At 35.7% G+C, this 18,401-nt stretch overlaps 1 protein-coding gene across 2 annotated transcripts in view; it reads right to left on the bottom strand.

The window, feature by feature from the left end:
* Positions 1-18,063, bottom strand: part of LOC145984013 (cyclin-D-binding Myb-like transcription factor 1) — a 101,207-nt gene extending 83,144 nt beyond the window's left edge. The window contains exon 1 of one of the 2 annotated variants that reach the window (XM_083117321.1): positions 17,867-18,063. The gene's annotated coding sequence lies outside the window, so the exon portion shown is untranslated. Of the gene's footprint in view, positions 1-17,208; positions 17,278-17,866 lie in introns of those variants that run through there. The other variant, XM_083117322.1, reaches the window with a different exon arrangement.
* Positions 18,064-18,401: the final 338 nt, after the last annotated feature.

Genomic DNA, 18,401 nt, shown 5'->3' with positions numbered 1-18,401 from the left:
ATAATACATTTTTTGTAGGCCTACTTGCTAAAACATTAAAACATGGGTCCCTTACTCCACAACACATTCTATTTGCTTCAAATGAAAGACCTTTGTATCACTACAGACAATGTTTGCCTACTGGTTACGTTAACCATTTTGCAAAATATCGTGTTGTTGAAATACATGTGTTTGAGACCCGACAAACAAATAGGAATCCCTTGATTGATCAATGACTTCTTAGATTACAGTGTCATCATTAATATTTCATATCAAGTTTTATAGAGAGAAATGTTGTATCCATACCCATACCTTCCTTAATGACTATGGTATGAAACCTAATGATATAAGGGGCCTCCTTTGCCTTACCCCATTTCAACGGCATGAGGTCTCTGGGCCGCTTATTGCTACCACTTTTTGAGCAGAAGCATACAAACCCCAAATATCAGGGTTTTTTAATGCTGATACTGATTTCTGCCAGTCACAGAATGGCTTAAGATATATGGATAAAATTAGGAGAATCCACTCCATAGCAGAAGAGTTGACATAATTATTTGTCAAAAAATTAGGTTGTGCCCGAGATACTTTAACAGACAACGTCTGCTACAGACACAATGTAATATGAATATAAGAAAGTAAATAGAATATAATTTGAGAGATTCTCAATCATATTTATTTCACTGCAGCTTTTTTCTACTTGTTATTTTCTTGAACCTATATTCATAGGTTTCCGCCTGATAATACCGACAACTTTCACAGTGTGTACAGGACATCAAGGCAAGCAACTTTTCTCAGTCACTATTTGCTCGTCTAATTATTCTTTCGACGTTACAAGTAATCGAAATATCGCATCTTCTGTCCTTAATGTATGCAATCCCATTGATAGCTTTGCAGTTGGAAATGTCATTTATTTTTATTGCCGTTTAAAATTCTGAGAGCAATATATAACATGCTATGGAAACTATATCATGCAAACAATCAGGGTTAAAACTTCACATTTCCATTATAAAATGGATATCATAACACACACCTATGTAGCTTATCATATTTGATGTGTTTGCATAGAGAATGTTTCATAAGATTTGAAATTGATATTTACGCTCCATAAGATGCTTAGTGTAACCCGTATCAAACTACAAATTTTATCTCTTTCTAACCGAAATAATAAATGTGAAACACTATCACATTTTCATCGTGTTTGATAATAATTTGAGCCAGTAATCTGACTTACATCTTTCACTAGCAGACTTCCATGGTGGGATGGTTACATAACACACTACGAAGCCAGGGGTTCCAGGTTCGAGCCTGGTCATGAGTGTTCTTTGTGAGCACAGGCGAAACCATAAATTTTTATCTGGAGAGGAGGGTCAAGTACCAGGACAAAGGTGCCAATAATAATACTAGTAATATAGTGGTGGTAGTTGTAGTAATAATAGTAGCGTTAAAATACATTATTATAGTCGTAAATCTAGCAAAAGGAGGTAGAAGTCTGGGCTAAAGTATTTGTGTTTGAACAAATGATTTTAAATATCTTTCCAACATGTTCAATTTCATATTAGCTAATAATGGAAAACAAGCACACAAACTGTATTTTTGAAAGACATTGGTTGATTGATTTGGTGTTTTAAGTCAACTTCAAGCACAGTAAAGGTAATCGGGACTGGACCTAGAGTTTAAAGTGGGATCCGAAAAACTATGTGCCTCCACCGGGTTTGAAAGACAGAATATGCATGACGAACATTATTCCTTTAGTACATATGACACATATAACTTTCATGTACAACATATATTTTACACATATGCAACATGGAGCGACGTAAAATAAGAAAATACATACCTAGGTATGCAATATGTTAACACTAAATTGTGTACGTATTCAAAGTTTCTTTAATATATATATATATATTATCTAAATACATTATTATACATGATGAATGCATCTGCCAAATTCTCTCTCAAATGTGCACGCTGCTTTTCCTCAAAAGAATTGTTCATGCATTTAAGCAGCAACAATCTGAAGTATATATCTGGCCTTACTTCTCCCTCGGGTAATTTAGAATGCATTACAGAAAAGAATTATATTGGGATTGAAGCGAGCAAGAAAATCTTTAGATCCAAATATTTGCAAACTGAAAACAATATTGATTTAATAGAGTGCAAATAATTTCATGGGGCGCCATGTTTTTTAGTGTGGCCGCGGTGGCTCAGTCGGTAACGCGTCTGACTACCATGCTCAAGGTCCCGGGTTCGATCCCCGGCCGGTTCAAATCCGGGAACTTTTCTAACGGTGGAAGCGGCCCCGGCGCCTACCCAGCGTCGAATAACATGGGTACCTGGGGGAAACCCTGGGGGGTAAAGGCGGTCAGGGGCGTGATGCTGATCACATCACCCCCACTCACGACCGGATCAAGAAAGTGTGGGGCGTTACCCCCACACCCCCTATACGCCTTCATGGCGTGGTGCTATGCACAGGGGAACACTTTACCTTTACCTTTTTTTTTTGCCATGTTTTTTTTTGTTTTTTTTTTCATTTAGATCGTTTTGGCTCCCAGGGTTGACTCCCGCCGCACCCTAGCTATGGCTCTGAACTTGAACTATAAGAATAGCAGATATTGTGTTCTCCAATTTTACAAAATGTACTTTTATTTGTAAGAAAAGAGAAATCAATGGGGCAAGTGCCGTTAGCCGTCTGGAAGAAAAATGGAAGAAACACTTGAAAACTAATTCCATCTTGAGTATCCATTTGTCCTGCTATTCTTAGATTCTGCTAGTCATGTTTCTTTACTTCAATGTTTGCCCCCTAGATTGGACTTCCATCCAAGATTGGTGGGGGGACAATGCCCCTGCCCCCCTGTTTGCCAGTGTCTCATCATCAATTTCACATCATCACTCATTGTCACGATTAGCTAGATGTGGCAGAAAAGCAACACTAAGTAACAAAAATCAAATATCCACTCCCTCTATCACATGAATCACTATTACTAAAAGGTAGACTTGGGAAACAAAAAAATTATGCAGTTCAAACTTCATAGCAACACATCCAAATACATTAGGCACCTTTAATACAAGACTACTCAATATGTCACAACTGTTCTAGATACTGAAAATTGCAAAATCATTTCCCGAAGTCTGAATCTGGAAGGGAATCTTTTCCCCCAATCCTGATAGGACAGTATACGGAATCCAACACACCTTCATACATCACATAAAAATCAATAAGTGTTTTTGTTATGTTGCTATATTAATACAGGATATAATTGTGAAGATTTGTGAGAATTCCAGGTAGGAATGTGTTCTGTATTTTTCACAGGGGGTGCAAAGCAGGCTCTCAGGGGTGGGGGGGACCGTTTCCCCTCGCTGGTTTCAAATTCAGAAACATTTTATCATATATATAAAAAGTACTAAATTAGTACATATTTGGAAGTAAGTGTCATTTCAGTGAAAATATTGGAACATTTCGAGGTACCCCTGTAAGCCAGCCACGGCGCACACTTTGGGAACCACTGATATAAACATTTCAGCTTGTAAGTTTTCAAACCCCTCATTTCATCAGTTAATATTATAATTGGTTTCTGAGTTTGTGCAAAGGTACATTTCCATGGACAGAGTGAGCTACGTAATATGTTGTGCTAGTGTGACTTTGCTTTGCCATGTAATAAAGATCCGTAACAAAATTCACCCAATGCTTGGCTCAGAGGCCAGCTGCTCTACACTCAGCATCAAATTTTGCACCGTGAAATATAATTTTTTTAGTAAAAATACAAATCACAGTCAATGCATGATTAACATCCGATTATAACATGTACAAATCCTCTACTGTTAACAGCTAATATCTATTTATGCAAATTCTTTCCCTGGCAAAATGTAAGTAGAAAATTCTGGATTCTCTGATGGCAGAGTGGTAACTCCATTGCTATGCAATCAAAGAGTCTCAGATTCAATGCCCGATGTAGATACATTGTGCAGTGGTTCAGATCACGCTTAAAATTGTAGGTCTAGTACTAATTAGTATAACTGAGCATGATGTGGACTTAAACAACATCATGAAAAGCAACATAGTATCACATATTTGCCAGCTTCCCCACTGGAAAAAATTACTCACATTTAAGTCACGTGTGATGCTCCATATTGACCAAACTGGTTGAGTCCAAAAGTTTAGATTTTTACTTATAATTAGGTACATGTAAGGCTTCCTTTATGCCAAATTTATTTATTTTTTTTAGGACCTCTCGAGATATTCAACTCTAAAAACTGTTAAAATTCCACAAACGGCCATGATTAAGTCCATGCTCAAAAAAAGGGATGCATTTCAAAGCCCCTTTCGGTAGTTATGCACATGACAAAAAATTCAAACCTACCACTGATACCCATACCTATGTCGATACTCTCACTGATTCCCACCAATACCGAAGGTTGAAAAATGTAATAATTAAAAGTTGTTCAAAGTATTGATTAATATTGGCATGTAAGTATTCCACTCCAAACATATGCATCTATTTACCAAGTTTTTCCTTAAAATATCAAGAATTACATCAGACTTTAAATTACATCTTACGTAATTACCAAATCCTGTTATTTGACACACAACTTGTGCAAAATAAAAATAAACTCTAAATTTTGCACAATTCCCACGAAAATTTGAGTACTACAAAAGTGTCACGCGGCAGTTTAGCAGACCCTTTCAAAGACCAAATTGCCAGAAACGTATCGGCCAGGATAGGTAAATAAATTCCAACAGACATTTTCTAATACCGATACATTGGCATTGGTATCAGCTCAGCCCTACTGCTGACTCATTTTCAAGGCGTGTACGACTTATTCACGTTATGTATATTAAAAGTATATATAAAAATATATCATAAAATACTAACGTTTCGTAAGTGTCTGTTTTACGAAGGAACAACATTTCGGGATCCAACTGTTCCCTTCTTCAAGTTCTCATTCTAGGCCAGTATGATAACTACAAAGCCACATCAATTAAGGCAAAGACAAAACTGTTTTACCTATTTCCTCTGTCCTTGTCTTAATTGACGTGGCTTTGTAGTGATCATACTGGTCTAGAATGAGAACCTGAAGAAGGGAACAGTTGGCCCCGAAACGTCATTCTTTCGTAAAACAGATACTCATGAAACGTAAGTATTTTGTGATATAAATTTTTATATATACTTTTAACCTACTACTGAGTATAAGACACCTTCATTTTAAAAATCTGGCTTAAAAATTCAATATTTTAACAATTATTACCCAAATTTCTACATAACTTCTAGCAGTGAAGAAGTGATTTGTTTTAGCAAAACTTCCTCAATTATCTTAGAAAGTACAGATCAATGCAACGAAACTAATTTCATTTCAGGTTTTCAGGACTATCGGTTTTCGTAAACAGTTATCTAAGGAAACAATTCCATGCACCATGTTGGATGATGGGCAGTCCCAGGAAAGTTATGTACAAATAAATATTTAAACACTGCCCAAACTTAATTACTTTTTAATGGTAATGCATGATTTGATATGGAATAACCTTTCACCAGTTAAAGTAGACATTTTATTTTGGGATTATGTCCATACATTGATTTCCATGTTTACATTTGTATTCCATGTAAATATCATATTAAGAATAAGTAATACAATTGTGGGGCAATTTATATTCTAAAAATCTAAAAGCTGGAATTCAATTGCAAAACAGGATTCCTGCACCATTATTATTATACTTATCAAATGCATATATTTCCATCTAAGCATGTAATTGTGATGGAAGAATTTTTGAAGTCTACATTAATGTAGGGCATATGCTACAAAATATATCTAAAACTAAGGCTGAGCCAATACCACTTTCAACCCATGCCAATACTTTCACCGATTCCAATATTGATACTTGTATAATTTCGGTTTAAAATAACAAAGGCTAATTACCGAGTCAAACCAACTCATTGCATCACATTCCTTTATTGACATTGACATCACTCCCAAATTATTTTCATGTAGCATTATAACACTTCAAAATGTCTTGTGACGCATTTGGTATTTTCTTTTTTATGTGAACTTCTCTCTAGACCCAGAGGATGCAAAGAAAGAGGTTTTTGAAATGTTACAAGACTTTTTACAGTACTGCAGTACAAAAATAAAAAAAAATCTGTGGATTGTGTGTCTTCTTCAATTTCAAGTAAACACTATTCATTCTAATTGTTTGGATTAACCTGTATAGAGAGAAAAGATATGTAAAAAATATGCAAATACAGTTATTAAAACACTCATCTGACCTGCTCTCTTTATGCTATGCTGTCCATCATTGTCTGTCATTTACAATAGAAACAAATCACTGTGGTATCGGCCAATACCAACAGTCACTTACGCAGAAGAGAAGACTACAAGAAATTGTTGAATCCACAACCCTCCCTCCAAGCTTGAATGTAGATAAAACACAACTAATTCTACAGTGACCTTTACCAATCTTTCCCAAGAACACTGCAATCCAGTGACAGCCAAGCATGATAGCAATGCTGGTTTCAAAACTGTCTGTCCATTACCCCACGAGTTTGGGAGCAGAAATTGGAAATGAATTATTTTATTTCCAAGATAGCCTTTACCAGTTAGTTACATGCCTTCAAGACATTTGTTCGCAGCACTTTGTCCATGCCTTTGAACTTGTCAATCATCTGCTTCCCAGGAGGTGGTGGTTTGTCCAGTATTTCTCGAAAAAACTACATGAGGAACTTCTTATGCTGGCCTTCCAACCTGTCACAAAGATGGCTGAACGAACTTTGGAAAATGACAAATATTACTCTTGGCCGTGGTTTTAGCAACACAAAAACAATGATTGATTGATTTGGTTTCAAAAACAATGGTATCGGTGGAAAAATTCCAACCGATACTTACAGATACCGATGTGGTATTGGCTCAGCTCTACTAAAAACATCTTGATGTACATTTGTAGTTCACGAGTTATTGATGTGTTAGGAAACGTGTATTTCTTGTACATTGAGAATAGCATACTTACTTTGACATTTAGCATGACAATATGCTTACATTCAGTGCAAGTTCATATTAACTTGCACCTCTCAAGCTGTCATATGAAACTATCAGTTTGGAGTTTGAATTCCGGTGAGGTATAAAATAAAATAAAAATCTTCAGCAAATCATCTACACTCTATGTTCACTGATTATGTTCCATATGTTCCTGAATTTTCTTTTATTTTTTTTCATTTTGACAATTTTCATCATATTTGCATATATTTTAAAATATTATTTATTCTAAAGTAGTTTTCACGTTCAGAAGACACAACGGCACTTATGGAGAAACCGTACATTGTTGCCAATACAGCGCTAGCTCATGTCGCCGGGAAATGATGAGCTTCCTTCACAATGTAGGTGTTACATATTTTATATATATAATGATAATTATATGTAATTATTAATATTAATATTATACTGTGAACATTACAGTTCATTAGCATGTCATTTTCCCATTAGATTTAATTTAATACACAGGCACATTTAATATTCATTCGCCTTTCTCTGTAATTATTTCATAGAATAACATTGAGATATGGTAATGTGTTACACATATATATATAAATTGTTGTCTATGAATTTATGTGTACGTTGGAAACTGAAAGGTGATCTTCATTTCAGTATTAATGTAGACAGTAATGTAAACAAAAGTGGCCGCGGTGGCTCAGTCGGTAACGCGTCTGACTACCATGCTAAAGGTCCCGGGTTCAATCCCCGGCCGGCTCAAATCCGGGAACTTTTCTAACGATGGAAGCGGCCCCGGCGCCCACCCAGCATTGAATAACATGGGTACCTGGGGGAAACCCTGGGGGGTAAAGGCAGGCAGGGCATGATGCTGATCACATCACCCCCACTCACGACCGGATCAAGAAAGTGTGGGGCGTTACCCCCACACCCCCTATATGCCTTCATGGCGTGGTGCTATGCACAGGGGAGCACTTTACCTTTTACTTTTAATGTAAACAAAACAACGTGTATTTGCGACAGCACTAATGTTGCTCACAACAGCAGCATTGGAAATAATTGTCAATTATTAAATTAAAGTAATTGCAATTCTATTATGACAAACTGAATGAAGTTAATATTTTTACTGAATGGAAATAAAATAACAACTCAAAAACTTGGTGGTGATTAGCCGGAATGCTGCGGTGAGTCGGCTCAAGATGACCAGACAACGTCCCTTTACTTTGTGCACAGTTCGGGTTAAAAAGAAACTCCAAATGCATGGAAGTAATATTTCTGGGAACCTTTGAGTGGTTATAAAAAATAATTTCATTATTTTCTTCACAACTTTGTCACTGGAAGTTTTTACTTGGAATTACAGAACAAAAAATGGCCAGTGACGACATTTTCTACTGCATGAATATAAAAAATCTCCACATACTTTATTTAAATATTTTTTAATGCGAATATGCTTTAAAGTATTGATAAATTCTGAGCACCACCATCACCTATGACAATTAGAAAACCGTGTCAATTTTTTTCATAATGAATGCTTCAATTTTACGGCATGTTTCAATGTTAGGAATGAAAACAATGTAAAAATTTTGTTTTCACAGAAAATTTGAGTTTTTAATTTATCTAAAAATATGTAAACAAGTTACCACTTTTTTGTGCTCACCATCGTATTCTCTACAAAATTTCCTGCAAAACTGCAGGTACCGATTTTACGTAAGCTAAATTTGTAAATCGAGAAATTTCACAACATCGCGCTCCTATTTCCCATAAGAAAAGCATTGTCCATAAGAGCCCATTGTGTCTTCTGAATGTGAAAACGACTATAGATCACAAAATAATGAAAATTATTTGGAAATCAGACAGCATTGTGTCCATAGGAAGTTGGCTCGAAAACGACCCAATGGGAAATTGTGGATGTAAATTAAACACAGTACATGCTGGAATTACATATTTACAAATATAACACATGATCATATACATAATGAAATGAACTTATGGTGGGTGCCTTCCTTCACTATATTGTCATTGTATCATAGTGTACATCATGTGTGTTAGATTTTTACAACACACATATATATTGTGTTATGGATTGTCACTTTTCTGTCAATTTTGGCTACTCATGACATTGAGGATGAGTGATGATTAGACGAAATTCATGATGGGACTCACAAAGGACGGGACTTGAATCTAATATCTTCAGGTAGCAAGTTCGAAATATGACCACCTAACATATTCGACAATCAAGTCAGCTAGAAACTGTCCTTCATTCACACACATGTCTACTTGCATTCATGTGAACACTGTCTGAGTCCTCTGGTCACCTAAGATATGAAATGAAATTGTTGAAATTCTGTAACAATTTACCTATCAGGAACATTTTCATTATTGTGTAAAATCCAATGAAGGTTGGCATCATTTGAATTTGGACTGTTTATCCAACAGCAGATAAGCACCTGTTCTAGTTTGGGACAAACGATATGAATTATAGGAATACATACTACAATGATAAGAAAACAATAAAACATAAATTAATAAAAATTTAGGGTAACAGTTTACTATATCGGAAACACATTAAAATTGAATATTTTGTGTTTCGCATTGTTCGTACTTACCAATTGTGTATTGCGAAACATAGTTCAAGTTGCCATTATGCTTTTTACATGAAAAAGGCAATTTTTACATAGAGAGTAAATTCTTTGACTCCTTTTTTCGCTTCCATAACACACAATATGGCAGGCAAATCTTGACTACCATAGTGGGCATTCAGTGTTTCCAACCTCCTTCACTTAAAAATACCTACTATTGTGTTCGTCACTTGTGCAAATTGTACATTATGCACGGGTAGCTGACGGATAGCCCCACGTACCATATGCATGGTAGCTGACCAATAGCCCCACGAACCATTCACGGATAGCCCCACACACCATTTCCGATAAGGTTAGGTTAGGTTTGGTTATGTAAGGCAAGCATAGTAAAAAAGGGGGGGGTTGGAAACACTGACAGGGGCTTACGTCATCAAACGTTGTCAAAGGGCAAGCAAATGAAAGCAATGGCAATTGTGCGTCCGTGAGATATTTCTCTTGAAAAATACATGATTTCCTGGTCAAATATATTCCACGATGAAAGAAAATACCTCGACGAAACCTTGGAGAAACTCATTTCCGTAAGTAGTTTCTTGTGTAAAATTGAAGAAATGTGTTTCCGATATAGTAAACTGTTACTAAATTTAGATCCACGTATGAAAACTGTAGAAACAACAAATGCAGATTCCACATGAGGGAAATGTCCAGAAAAAAATATAATGGTTATACACTCTATTAATCATGACTGTGTGTGTTGAGCAGTACATGACACACAACTATAATTGCATATAATCTTTTATGTCCTTAATAAACATTATTCTAAAAAAAATATGTTGAAATAATGAAAAATGGGCTATAATTGCATTACATTTCACAAAGGTATGTCCATGTGATCTTGCCTTTCATGCAATTTTTTAAAATGTCAACCACGAAGGACAGTTTGAAGAATTCATGGTAAGAGTTCAGAATGTTTAATTATTTTTGACAAGCTTTCAAATACTGGAAATGACTGTGGAAGTAAGCTTGAAACCTAGAGTAGCTAACTAATACAGTTAAGAGCTTCACTAAATATTATTTATTGATTATGATGGAATTATGATTGAAAAGTAACTTATGGGAGTGTCTGTGCTTTGCAGCGAGCAATCTTTGTTTACAGTTGTTTCAGAGGGTTTTGGCAGATTTGAGTGGGAGGTTGAAGGGGGTTTTGTGCTCGAGACCAGCTTTATGTAATCAGGTGTTGGATGCGTTTAAGAGCATTATTTTAATGCTAAAAGCAATCAACCTGGCCCACCTAACAACAAAAACATTTATGGATGTTGTATTAATGTTAAGAATCTTAAACCTGTCCCACCTCATGTAACAAAATAGTATTTAGCAACATAATACATCTTCGTGCCCTGCATACAAGAAGCAGCAGTCTGGCAAGACGAGAGAAATAGATGGCTCTGCTTGCAAACAAATAATCATACAGGTGTGTATGTAAGGGAAAAATTATTCTGCAAACAACATGCAGCAAGTAATCATATAAATAGAAATCAAAACATGTTAAAAAAAAGAAAGCCTGTGTATCACGATTAATTCTGAATTAAACAATAAGAACTTGGGCCGAATTTATTACTGATTCCACAAAAACATCAAAGAACACACTACTTTCAACACTTTTCAGTAATAAACAAAAAGGAATATGCATTTTAAAAAAAGTGAGAAGTGTGTGAAGTGGTTCGAAAGTTGCCCAATAAGAAAACAGGATTAAATGCAATTAAAAATCAGTCATCCAAGAAATCTAGTTGACAAAATTTGCTCATCTAAACCTCTCATTCTACAGCAATTATTGTGGTCAAAAATTGGCAGCTTGGGTTACTCAATATTATCCAAAGGGTGCATTACTTTTATTTTGTTTGTTTTATTTATTTACATTTTTAATTTCAATATTAAGGTTTCCTAAATGCTCGGCCATGAAAATAGGCAGCTGGGCAGTTGCGCTGATGCCACATATGAGAAAAGCAAAGCGAGAGTGGGACAAAAGTTGCTGCTTTCCGTGGACTGTGTGCGAATGTCAACTGGGTTGCATTGCCTAGTTCGAGCATCAGACTGATCTCTCTCCGGACCACCTCTGAGTCTCATTTCATACAGAGCTGGTGATCGTATGAATTGAAAGTTTGTTACAGGCCCCAGAAATGTAGTCCCATATCTACACGTCAGACTGCTATTAAAACTCCAAATACATGGGGTTGTGCTCCGATGTGGCAACAGCATGAACCTCTGCCACCTGCCTAATTTCATGGACGTGAGTTTAGTAGGGTACCAAACTTTATGATTTTTCAATAGCCCACTCACTGCTGGCTGTTATTGTTTGTGGTGGGTCTGACAATTTGTTATTTCATTCACATCTGATGTTATGGTGGTAAAGCTGCAACCTTCAATGGTGACATTGTAAGCTAATCTATTGAAATCAGGGACTGATGTAGCACAGTATGCAATCACAAATCAGTATGCTTCCACTCTAAACAAGTATGCATCTCAACTGATGTAGAAATTGCATGTGTGTAACCAGTATTTTCTTTTCCCCTCAGGAAAGAAAGGTTTTGGCAACTGTTCCGAATGTTTAACAATCTTTTCAAAGTTTCATAGAAGAAAGACAAAGTAGCGCAGATTTGTGGAAATGATTGTTACAATAAATTTCGACCTTGGTGAAAGTGATTACCACTGTTTGGAGTTCAGAAAAGTGAAATGTATCAGCCAAAAAACTATGTAATGCAAGCATCCGTGCTTCCCATCAACAACGCATTTTTTTGTTAACAGAAGAAAGGGTTTCACAGAATATTGATAATTATTGTGAAAGCAAATTTGAAGCTTTCTGAAAGTATATAGCACTATTCGTAAATCTAAAAATTCTTATTTATTGGCGAGATGATGATGTAAAAGGTAATTGGCAACCGCCAAGGCATTCCATAGACTATTCTCGTATTTACTTATTGCTGCCTCTCCACATGATGTTTGAAGAAGTGTCGTGCTTGAAAACTAGCTATGAAAGTATTAGGGATGCAAATTTAATACTAAGAGCATTTGATCCACCTAACCTAACTACAAACACATTCAGGGACTTTTTGACTATTGGAAACTACACAATAGCTCAACGTATGATAAAAATGGACCAAATCAGAACAAAACATTCACACCCCACACATTTGATCTAGATGGCAACAGCAGTCTGTATCTAAGATGACCGTAATTGAATAGCTGGTGGCAAGAAAAGTATTACGAGTAGGAGTATACAGAGTGAAAAAGCATTCTCAATTAAACACACAGTAAGTAAACACTAAAACTTAGAAGTATGTGTTAACAGACATAAATAGAAATCAATCCATGCAAAAAATGCATCCACAGCTCAATGAAATTGCAATTAAACAAAAAGAACTTGGGCCAAGGTTCCAGTAATCTTCCAAGTTGATTTGTTATTTAATTCATCATAAGAAATATTCAAAATATTGTCACGTGTTCATAAATGATCATGAATCAATGTAGTTACACATGCACATACACATTTCTTTCATTAAAGTACAAGGTTATTAATTTTATTCCATCTATGGAAAAGTGCAGGTATGGTGAAACATTGTGCCAGAAAAAAAACAGTACTGTGTATAATGATGATACCAGAATAAGGCAATAAATACTTGGGCTGTATGCTACAGTTTTTCTTTGTTGTAAAAAGTGAAAAGACTTTTACACATGTGAGGTGCAAGGGGAAGTGCACTTGTGCACTATTATCAATACACTCTATGGGCATTCTCATTCCCTTTATCATATTGAAAATTTCCACAAAGTGAAATGAAGTATTAAAATTTAAACTGTACCACAGTTGCTCAGAAAACATATGTCTGTGAAATCAATTATCCATTGTGGTAATGGTTCTGCAGACACATCAAGATTTTGCAAAATTTATACAAGTATTAGGAAGTGTTTCAGAATACTGAAACCTTTGCAGAAGTAAATTTTGAAATTGGAGAAACTAATTAGCACACTTAAAAGCTTCACTAAGTATTAGGCTATTTACCGGAGAAATTATGATTGAAAAATAATTTACATGAGCATCCATGCTTTCCAGCAAGCAGCCATTCCCAAGTCTGTCTGCCGCCCTTGGCTTATGGTCATCTCAGATATGAAGTACTGCCATATTTAAATACAGTGCTTGAAGGAGATGTTATGAGATCAGGTGTTGGAAGCATTTATAGATGTTCTTTGAATGCCCTAAACATAACCTACCTATAGAAGAATTTATTGATCTGGTTTATTTTTCATTTTTCAGCCACTTTTGGCTAATAGCGAAGGTGAGGATGAGTGATGATACAATGAAATTGATGAAGAAACACTCACAATGAACGCCCATGCCGGGATTCGAACGCAAGACTCCTGGCATTGTAGTGTGCTGTGCTAACCACTCCGTCACGAAGGTCGGCACCAACAAGTGAACTTTGGGATACAATAGGCCTTTGTACCACCTCATTACATGACATAGTAGCAGCAGCCCAAGACAACATTAAACAAATGGCTGCTAGCAAACAAAAATGGATGGGAAAAATCAGTCTCTAAAAAATAAGCAGTAAGTAATCACTAAGTCAATAAGTAGGCCTGTGTGTTAACAGACATGAATAAAAATCAAACAATATTCAAAATGCATGTGTACCATGATTATTTTGGAATTAAACCATCGGAACTTTGACCCCGTTACTGAAACTAGAGTTCAATTGCAGATCTATTTCTTCCTTGGGTAACAGTTCCAACTGTGTAATGATTTTTCCCAAGTTTTATAGAGTATTAAGAAGTGCTTTAGATGATTGTGAGAGTAAGATCAAAGCATTTAGAAACTAATTTGTACTGTTAAAAGCTTCACTAAGTATCAGTTTCCAGATAAATTATGATTTGAAATGTAGCTTGATCAAGCAGGCGTTCTTAGTTTCGGTCAACCAGGACATGATTTTTTGTGGATTTTCATGTCAGCTATCGTGTTCGAGACCAAATATTAAGTGATAGTGTGTTTAAAGCATTTAGGGACATTATTTTAATGCTGAAAGTCTTAAACCTGACTCCCCTAACCTAACAACGAAAGCATTTAGCCACAAAATACCCCTTCACACCCCATGCATTTGGAAGTATAGTGAATAGCCGCTCGCAAACAAAGAATCACAGTAAACAATCAAAAATCATATAGGAGTATACGGAAGGAAAACGTTGTTCTCCAGAAAACACACAGTGAGTAATCATGAAGACTCTGAAGTATATGTTAACATACATAATTAGAGATCGAAACAAGTTAAAAAAATAATTAAAAAAAGCCTGTACACCATGACAAATTCAGAATTTAACAATCGGAACTTGGGTCTCTCCTTGTACATTCATATGCCTTATCCGATAAGGCCCGAACACCTCTCACTCGTTTATTTCCTTAATTTTAGCATTGATACTTACCTATTCTGCATTGCGGAAGATTCTTTAAGGTGTAGTTATGCCTTTTTCCATAAAATAGTGTGAACTTTTCATATTACGAGTCATTATTTATCTTCCTTGTTATGCTTGGGTAACAGACAATATGGTGTGTACTCATTATGGATCATCGCGCGTCGTGCTTGTGTTTTGTCGATTTGGAGTGGGTATGCAGTTTCAACCTTCTTAACCGAAAAATACCTTCTTCCGTGTTCATTATGTCCTCACAAACCATTGACGGATAGCCACAAATACCATTCACGATAGCCCCACGGACCATTTCCAGCAAGGTTAGGTTAGGTAAGCATAGTTAAAAAAAAAATCTCGTAAAAAAAAAAGGCATGTTTGGAAACACTGGCGAGACCGCATGACTTTCGACGCTCATGCCATCTGCACATACATAATGGAAACAACGGCTTAATGTTACAGAAGATGCAAGTTCCTTACGTAACAAGTTATTATTTCTTGTTCTGCAGCATTCTATGGTGAAGTTTTCAGTCTCCGCGAAAACTTCGACAATGCTACAGAAACTGAATTCAGTAAGTAGTTTCTCCTGTAAATCTGAAGAAAACTGTTCGGGCGATATCGGATAGTTACCAAATATTTTCCTTGTACTAAAGTCTTATTAAAGATATTTCATTTTGCATTTAATATTAGGATAAAATTTAACTCAAATTTAAATTTGTGTTTAAAAATAAACTTCTATGTTCCACCACAAGCAAAAATTTAGATAAACTACCATCACGCAAGAAATGTTCATCCTAATGATATGCTAGTAGCAGTTACATCATGATTAATCCTATTGGTATGTTAGCAGTTGTTACATAATCATGTCCTCACAAAATGGTTTAAAGGCATGTAGACTTAAAACCATCAAAAATATTGTTAAAAATATGCAACAAACACATACTTTATTCTCCAATTCATTACATCCATTATACTCGATATACTTTTATATTTTAGTTAAACATCTGAAACTCTACTAGTACCCTTGACCCTCTGTAACACCTCGAGAAAGTGAAATATTCTGCATGGTTTATGAAGATTTTGTGGTATCGGTTCCGAATGTTTAATTATTTTTTTAAAAAAATAAGTTTCATAGGAGAAAGACGAAGTGTTGCAGAATTGTATAAATGATTGTTACAGTAAATTCGAACCTAGGTGAAAGTAATTACCACTGTTTGAAGTTCGGAAAAGTGCAATTTATTGATGGAAAAAGACTTTAAAAATATGCATACATCCGCACTTCCACTGAGAAGACATTTTTCATTCATAGAAGAAAGATAAAGTATCGCAGAATAGTGTAAATGATTGTGGAAGTAAATTTGAAGCTTTCTGAAAGTAATTAGCACTGTTTGCAGTACTGAAAAGTCATATTTATAAATAAGATGTAGCAGGTACCTTACACAAATAACCCACCTTTCTATCAACAAGGCATTGTACAAACTAATGCCACAGCGAGGCTCGAAGAGGTTTCGTGCTTGAGACCAACGCCAACATGATAAGATATTGAAAGTATTTAGGTAAGTTATTGTAATGCTAGGAGCTCTAACATGGTACATCTAACCTAACCACAAAATCATTGAGAGACGTTATTTGAATGCTAATAGCTCTAAGTGGGATTCACCTAACCTAACTATGAAACCCCTTCGCACCATCCAAGTGAACCTAGATGGCAGCAGCAATCCGTGATCAAGACGACAATAAACAAATGGCTTGATTGCAAGAGAAGAATCGTATAGGAGTATAGAAAGTGGAAAAAAACAAAAAACATTCTCAATCAAACACACAACAAGTAATTGCTAAAACTCCGAAATATGTGTTAACAGACATACATAGGAATCGAACAATACAAAAATGCCTGTGTACCATGATGAAATCTGATTTAAACAATCAGAACTTGGGCCGATTTGGTTTGATTATGAACGTTTTCAGTTATTTTTAGTTCACAGAAATGTGTTATTGTGAAGTAAAGTAAGTCTGTTACCTTACCGTGAAGCAGAACAGCCCGAAGGTTTCGCGGAAGCGAATATAGCACCCAACAGGGCATTTTACAACAGAAGCTATATTTTACGTTGTTATGTTAGGATTGTGACTGATACTTATTTTCGACGTATTCTCGCTATTTGAGTGTGCATACAAACGGTATTTACAAATAAAAAGGGGTGGAAGTACTCCGAAATGACAGGTGTTTACTTACGCGGGTCATACTTTGGTTCATATCTCCGTTATTTGTGTTTTCCGCGTGCTGGAACAAATTTTATATTACGTAAAACTTCGAAATATGTCGATTAAAAAAAAAATGAACATAATTCTCGAGGGAGTACAGTGGGTTAACGGCCCCAAACACACCTATAAAAAGATCGCATATAGTTCTTGCCACAGTTATAGTTTTTCCGTTGCATTTTAATGAGCTATTTGTCGGCACATAAACACTGAGGTAATGTAGTTAATTTTGAAGTTACCAGAAAAGAAATCACTTTGTCGAGGAAACCATGTAAAACTACTCCCCGATTTACGCTTCAAATCTGACCATCACATCATTACAGCGTTGACTTCAGGTTACTCTAGGCATCACTGACTGCTATATAACTTATTAAACATAAGGAAAAATAACCCCTAATCGTTTGCACACTGATAATTTATTTATTGGTGATTAATTGTGGAACACCACTGTCCTAACATCTATATTTTACACGGGATCGCCATTTTGCTTGTGCTGTTTTGAAGCACACAAGCAGAACATGTCAAGTAATTTTTAGATAAATTATACGACTATTGCACTACTTCAAACAAATATACGCATCTATTTTAGGCAATAATCACATGTACATTTCGGTATCACGTGTTAATCTAACCTCGTGTCAGTATTTTCGTCCGGGTTTTTCTGAAAATGCCAGGATGTGCTGTCACCAGGATGTAGTCGTTATAGAGACGAACACGACGTCAAGTCACATGCCACAAGGTTGATCGCAACGAAGGATGAGCTTAAGTTAATATGTTTTGCCAAACAGTTTGCATTACTTTGCGAAACAAAATGCAGAGCTAAATTAACGTAGTCCATCTGAACTTGGGTAAAAAGTGGCGTTTTCCCTGTGGCAGCTAGTGGCGACCTACAGATAAATATTATATTTGGGGGAGGAGGTTGGAGCCAGAAGGGAATTGTGATAGGTAGAGGAACACGTTTATTTTTTAAAGAAATTATTTGATAGTCTTTGCTTTGCATTCATTTTCAAGGTTTACCAATAAATGTAATTATTGTAGTGGAGGATACGTAAGTATTGCCAAGCAAATTGTCCATCACAAAGTTTATTCTCTTTAATTTACCTAATGAAAGTTTCCAAAATTGTCATTACTAATTAGGTTTATCACGGCAATGGAAATATATAATAA

Source organism: Lepisma saccharinum, chromosome 2 (assembly GCF_977018435.1).
Source record: "Lepisma saccharinum chromosome 2, izLepSacc3.1, whole genome shotgun sequence".
Taxonomy (NCBI): Eukaryota; Metazoa; Arthropoda; class Insecta; order Zygentoma; family Lepismatidae; genus Lepisma; species Lepisma saccharinum.
The sequence above is the reverse complement of the archived record's forward strand: the minus strand, read 5'-3'. Positions and strand labels throughout refer to the sequence as shown.